The 6,759-nt window shown below is 40.8% G+C and overlaps 1 non-coding gene across 1 annotated transcript; it reads right to left on the bottom strand.

The window, feature by feature from the left end:
• Window positions 1-1,272: 1,272 nt before the first annotated feature.
• Window positions 1,273-1,348, bottom strand: TRNAG-GCC (transfer RNA glycine (anticodon GCC)). The gene has a single exon. It is a non-coding gene; the product is annotated as a tRNA-Gly (tRNA).
• Window positions 1,349-6,759: the final 5,411 nt, after the last annotated feature.

Raw genomic sequence — 6,759 nt, 5'->3', positions numbered from 1 at the left:
AGTCTTTAATTTTTCCCCCTTTTCATTAAAATAACAAAATATTGCTACGGGGTAACTTACTTATAATTGCTCGGGGAAGACTGTACAAACTTATGCTTTAAGACAGGTCACCTCAGTCCATTTAACAGCTACAATTTTAAATCTTTCGCTCTCTGAGAGGGGAATTCAAGATCTGTGTCTCTGCATGTGTGGGTGCCCAGAGCCCACAATATAGGTGTTTCTTCACAAAGGAACAGGGATCATACCTATTAATAAACACTCAGAAAGCACTGACTGAGCCTCAGGCATGTTAAAAATAGGGGAAGAGCTCTGGAGGGGGTGGGTTATTCTAGAAGTAAAAGGGAAGCAGCTCCATTCTTGCAACTGGAAGGAAACTTGAGACCAGGCACATCTTCTAGTCAAGGTTCTTAATCAAGAGCCACCTCATTCTTCTACTCCTTGTCTCCTGCCCTTTCCTCCTTCTTATATAAGAAAAGTCTAAAGTGAAAGAAGAAATAGGAGACTCCAAGAGAAACATGAAAGCATGTACATTATCAAAGTTCACTCAGGAGATGGTGATGTTTTCCCTGGTTTAACTGCTCTTTCATGCTTCTTAGGACAAGTTTCATATTTCTACCTGGCAGCAACGACCTTCCACGCTTTGGACAGGCACTGTCCGTTCCAGGCTGTGGCATCTCATGCTGCCACTTATCTCCTGGGTAGTCTGGTTACTGGCTGGCCTGGGGGATCACAGCGGGTCAATAGCAAAGCCGAGGACCCAAAGTCTGGGTCACGAGGAGTGTAGCTCTGTGTGTGGTCTGCTCATACATGACAATCACTTCATTCCCAACCTGATGTCAATCCTTAAGAGAATCTTCAATCCTTAGAAGAATTCTCTGTACCTCTGGGAACAATTATAGTAAAATAGAAGTCCCTACCCTGGCAATTTGACTAAAATGATACAGGTTTTTGGGTTTTTTTTTTTGTATTTTTCTGAAGCTGGAAACGGGGAGGAGAGACAGTCAGACAGACTCCCGCATGCGCCGGACCGGGATCCACCCGACACGCCCACTAGGGGCGATGCTCTGCCCACCAGGGGGCGATGCTCTTCCCCTCCGGGGCGTCGCTCTGCCACGACCAGAGCCACTCTAGCGCCTGGGGCAGAGGCCAAGGAGCCATCCCCAGCACCGGGTCATCTTTGCTCCAATGGAGCCTTGGCTGTGGGAGGGGAAGAGAGAGACAGAGAGGAAGGAGGGGGAGGGGGTGGAGAAGCAAATGGGCGCTTCTTCTATGTGCCCTGGCCGAGAATCGAACCCGGGTCCCCCGCACGGCAGGCCGACGCTCTACCACTGAGCCAACCGTCCAGGGCCGATACAGGTTTTACATAACATCTAATATTTCCCTTCAGTTTCAAGAATGACAAAATAAAATAATAATCCCATTCCCCCCCCCCTTGTTTTTTTTACAGTGCAATGTCCCATCAACATCTGTTTGATACAGGGTGCCATCCATTTCTCTGGTCCATCCCTTATTTATCCCCTTTCTTCCTCCCTGAATCTACAGCACCTCTCTGCCTCTCATGCTAATTTTTAAAATAAATATGAGTTAAGCTAATAAAAATTCAAAAATATTATGATCACTAGAAGTCACTGGGAGTGCCACCCCTCATACCTAGGAATTCATGGGTTGTTTTTTTTTTAATATTTAAAAAAATGTATTGATTTTAGAGAAAAAGGAAAGGATAAAGAGAGAGAGGGAGGTAGAGAAAGACAGACAGACACAGGAGTATCCATCTGTTCCTGTATATACCCTGACCAGGGATCGAAATCGCAACTTCTCTCCTTCGGGATGACGCTCTCAAACCAACCAAGCTATTTGGTTGGGGCTTCTTTCTCTTCTCCTTTTTTTTTTTTTTTAACTTATTGTTTTTAGAGAGAGAGAGGAAGGGAGAAGGGGGAGCAATTCATGGTTTTGAGCAGGGGTCAGGCTAAATCAGGTCTACCTCGCTATTTTTGTGTGTCTCGTGAGCAAAGAATGCTTTTATATTTTTAAATAAAAAAGACTATTTCTCAAGATGTGCATATTATAGGAAACTCAAATATCAATGTGGATAAAGTTTATTGTAACCCTGTCCTGTTCACTTGTTTGTAGATTGTCTGTGACTGCTTTTCTGGTATAAGAACAGAGTCAAGGAATTGCAACAAATCAAAACCTAAAATAATTCCTACCTCACCGTTTACAAAGCAGGTTTGCCAGCCACTGTGTTAGAGTTTTACCTTTAGTGAAACATTTAAGTTTGATACCTCTCAAAAACAAAGGAGTTAAGAATCTGCAAAAGTCGCGGAGTTTGAAGTCACTTCAGCTGCAGAATTCTCTCATATTTCTCAGGCATCCAAGGAGACAGGCTGAGATTTGACTTCAGAAATGAATTGTGCCAAAGGAGATATAGGGAGTTGAGGGCATATTTTACCATCTGCTGATGCCTGGGAGTAAGGCAGAAAGAGGATAATATAGATACCCTGAGGTCAGAATGGGTTTCCTCTGAAAATCTGGGTAAAATCTTTCTCATCTGACAACACCAATGGTAAGAAAAATGCATATCTCTCCTTATGCACAGGTGTTCACCTGAGAAAGTTCTACTTTAAATCACTTTCTTTGGTGAATTAAATAATTTTCACACAGGAGGGAAACTATGTATTGAATTTCCCCTTTTTTCCCATTGTGTATAGTATTTGTTATCTCATGTTGCATTATAAATTGTCACAAACTTAGCCACAGGAAATAGCACACATTTATTATGTCACTCTTTCTGTGGGTCACAAGTTCATGCATAGCTAAGTTGGGTCCTCTGCTTTAGGATCTCAAAAGGCTGCAGTTAAATTGTTGGCTGGGGCTGCAGTCTAACCTCAAGGCTTAAGTGGGGAAGGATCCACTTCCAAGCACTTCCATGGTTGTTGGCAGAATTAAGTCCCTTGTTTCCAGTTAGACTGGGGTCCTCAGATTCTTGGCCTGAGGCTACAACCACTTTCTTGTCTGGGGAGCAACTTACTAAATAGAGCTTGCTTTATCAAAGCTAGCAATGGGTGTTAAGGCAAGGGTCTCAAAGTCCTGGCAGTTTTAAATGTGACTTCTTACTAAATGTTAAAATGTAGCACAGTATTTTGCAGATGCAGCTGTAAAGGGGATGAGTAGACAGGTACTCAAATGGATAAATGCAGCCAACCACAAGGAAGAAATCAATGTGTAATTAATTGACCAAATAGTGTCTATAAGCAATGGTCAAGTCTCCTTTTGGAGAGGCAGAGCTATGGCTATGAATTCCCCTATCTCCTTTACTTGCTGCAAGTAAATAAAGCAACCGCACGACAACTGCATCACTTTCTTGAATAGAACACCCAAGCAGTGAACCCTTTGAGTTCAGCAACAATGAGGAACACCCTCTAGCAAGACAGTTGATTATTTTATGTAATGGAATTATGGAACTGACGACCCATTATGTTTTCCATGTTATGTGAGCTACAATCAGGTCACAGCTGTCACCCACAGTCAAGGGCTGAAGAGAACAAGTGCAAAGATCAAAAATGGGAATAATTGGGGGTCATCTTAGAAACTGTCCACCACAAAGGCCTAAATTCCTTTTGTTTCTGCACATCAGCCGGGATTGTCCTCAGTGAAAGGTGTATGCATGTGAGAATTAATAAGAGAAGGCCCAAGGAGAAATACTCATGTTCATCTCCCTTTTGTTTGATAAAAATGGGGCCTTGGTTGTTTTCCAGAATTAAAAATAAAGTACTTATCCTCTAGGGTGACAGTTTGCATGGCTGACTCTCACCTGCCCTCCTTAGTTCTCGCCTGACCTTGCTGGGCAAACTTCTGTCCCAACACTTACGCCAATCGACTAATCCCAGTGGCACCTCTGGTTCCCTCACTGTGTTCTGAGTTGCTTGTGGTCCAGGACTTCCATCTGATCATGGCAACCTCACCTGGCCCAAAATAGTTTGCTGAATGTATAAATGAATGAATGAATACATGACTTTTAAAACTTTCCACATGTTTTTTTCCCCTTTGATCCAACCCTTACAATAACTTAGCATGATATAAGTAATGTTTCATGTATTTATTTTATATATTCTTTATATAAATTTACACAAATATATATTTGCCCAAATATTGCATACATAAAACCTAGACTTAAAAGAGTTTTCTTGGGGCCAGAATTAAAAAACAGCAATTTTGATTTAAATTACTTTTTTTTTTTCTCTCTGCAACCTGATTTTTGACCTTGTCTTTGAAATGCTGACCAACTGGCCTTGATTCTCAGGTTTATGTATAACAAACTAGAGGATTCCCTCATAGTGTACTATAAAGAAGTAGAGAAGGGCCACAGGGCATGTGGCCAAAGTGTCCTTTATTGGAGATGGGGGAGTAGGTAGAAATAATGGGAGCACTCATGCATTTTTTTATAGTTAGGATCCAGAATGTTCTGAAATACGCTAAAAATAAATTTATTTTAGCAGCCCCTTTGCGAGGGTAAAGAATGATGATATTTTTTTTTCTAAAGAACTTGGGAGAGAATGTTTTGGTGAACTTGTATACCGTACCATAAATATTTTTGCTAAAATTATAGAATTGTCTGTTTTCTTTCAAATTGCATCAGGACCCAGGCAAGAGCGATGAGTTTTTAATGTGGAAATTTCATGCACATGTTTCGGCTTCTTTGACGTGGCCAAGTCTCGTTTTCTGTTTAGTAAAGATTGATTTATTGGGGCCTTTTTGGCCTAACCGATGTGTTATGCAATTCCTCACCAAATTCAGGGACACGACCATCAGTTTGCAAACTTGTTTTGCTGTAGCATAAGAGCGGTGTATTAGATTTAAGCTGATTTATTTATGGTACTGATTTTTGCTTAGCCTAAAGCCTGGTCCTTCTCTTTCCTTCTATTTCTTCTTTGAAATTAAAAGAAAAAAAAGAGACAGAGTGCAACTTGCTCTGTTCTTTAGGGTGCAGAAGAAAGATTCTCTGATCTGCTCCTGTTTGGAAACTGCAAAATGATAGAAGTTGTTACTTTGGAAGCTCTGAAAGAAGCTGCTCTTGAAGCTTGATTTCTTTTTTTCTCAAGCAAAATGTCAGTAAGACAGAAAAGAGACCCTAACAGGACAATCTGTAAAAGGAAATATGCTCATCTTCTACAACTAATAGCAGAGGAAGGTGCTGAGAGGCAATGTGGCTTTTAAATGGAGGGCGCTGTGACCAGGGTCACCGAGCCTGGTCTCCACACTGTGGTTTGCCCTCTGTGGAGAGACTTCAGCTGTGATTTCAATCCCATTGAGTATAATTGACATGAATGCTTGCTGGGTCAACACCCCAATAATATACCCAACAGCGTCTCCTCTCTGGACATGGCCAAGAACAGGCTCCGGTCCAGCACAGAATGAGTTTGCTCCAAGTTTATCATCAAATAAAAATTTCACTTGCTTTCAGGTTGATAACTTCTGAAAGGACCATCTTCTGGGCACTTCAGTTTCCCGAGATACGTGTTCAATTGCACATATCTTGGCTTTGCATCGGCACAATTTCAGCCATATTCATAATCCTACGGATCATTTCAAGTTTAATAGCACATATTGAGTGAGTCATGAATCTCTGAGTGTTAGTGAAGAAGAAATTTAGAGTTATTAACCCATGAAAATGGGTAAGGTGACATCAGGGGTGGTTGTTATAGGATGCTTGTATTTGGATATAGGGCATAAAAAGAGGCAATTAAGGTTAACTAAAATAATTGAGGTGAACCCTAATTCTTATTAGAAGGAGAGAATAGGACAGAAAAACACAGAGCAAAGGATGACTATGTGAGGATACAAAAAGAAGGCAACCATTTGCAAGTCACAGACACAGGCTTCAAAGAAGCCAATCCTACCAATACCTGAATATCAGACTCACAGCCTGCAGAAAATGCGAGAAAATGGACTTCTGTTCTTCAAACAATCCATGCTATAGGAGTTTATTATGGCAGCCCTAACAAATATATAGGAAGTTAGTTTTCCAATGAAGTTTGGGCTCTCTTCGGGCAAAATGACTTTTTCTGGCTGGAGTGTCACTTAGACCCCATTTTGATTTAGCTGGTGACTTGCCATGGTAACCCACAGGCATTGCCTTGCCTTTCTGTTGTGTATCCTGCTATCAAGACTGTACACAGACTCCCCCAGGGGTGTAAGAAAGCATTCGCAAAGGTCTACAGGACAATCTTCTCTGAGATTGTATTGATGAAAATAAGAACAACCTGGTCATGAAAAGAACCATTGTTTTAGTACCTACATTGCTAAGCTTACATCATATTACCTAAGAGCTCTTCTCTTAAATAAAGATAGCTACTGGATATAGAAAAAGCATCGAACTGGAATTAGACAGTACAGATGAAACCCTTTAAAGACTATGAAGTACTATATCAATGCAGTACAATTTTTACAATGACCTTGGGATGTGCGTGGACCTGGTGTTTTCACTGCCATTTTTTTTTCAGCTAATAAGAAAAAAAAGTATGTAAGAGATTTGTAAATGAAGTAGTTGAACTTCAAACTCTGGTCTTCTGATGTGCAAGTCTATTCATTCTCTATCCCTTCATACCACTCCTGTAAATTTAGTACATTCTGTGAGGAAATGAATGACAAGCAGGTAGCACACATCTGTCATGGAAAATAGTAATGTTAGATGAGGTTGATACTGTGACTGTAGTAAAAACTTCAATAAGAAAGCAAATATTTGTGAAAGATTGATTAGTT

This window comes from Saccopteryx bilineata, chromosome 6 (assembly GCF_036850765.1).
Source record: "Saccopteryx bilineata isolate mSacBil1 chromosome 6, mSacBil1_pri_phased_curated, whole genome shotgun sequence".
NCBI lineage: Eukaryota > Metazoa > Chordata > Mammalia > Chiroptera > Emballonuridae > Saccopteryx > Saccopteryx bilineata.
This window is presented reverse-complemented; position numbering and strand designations above follow the sequence as displayed.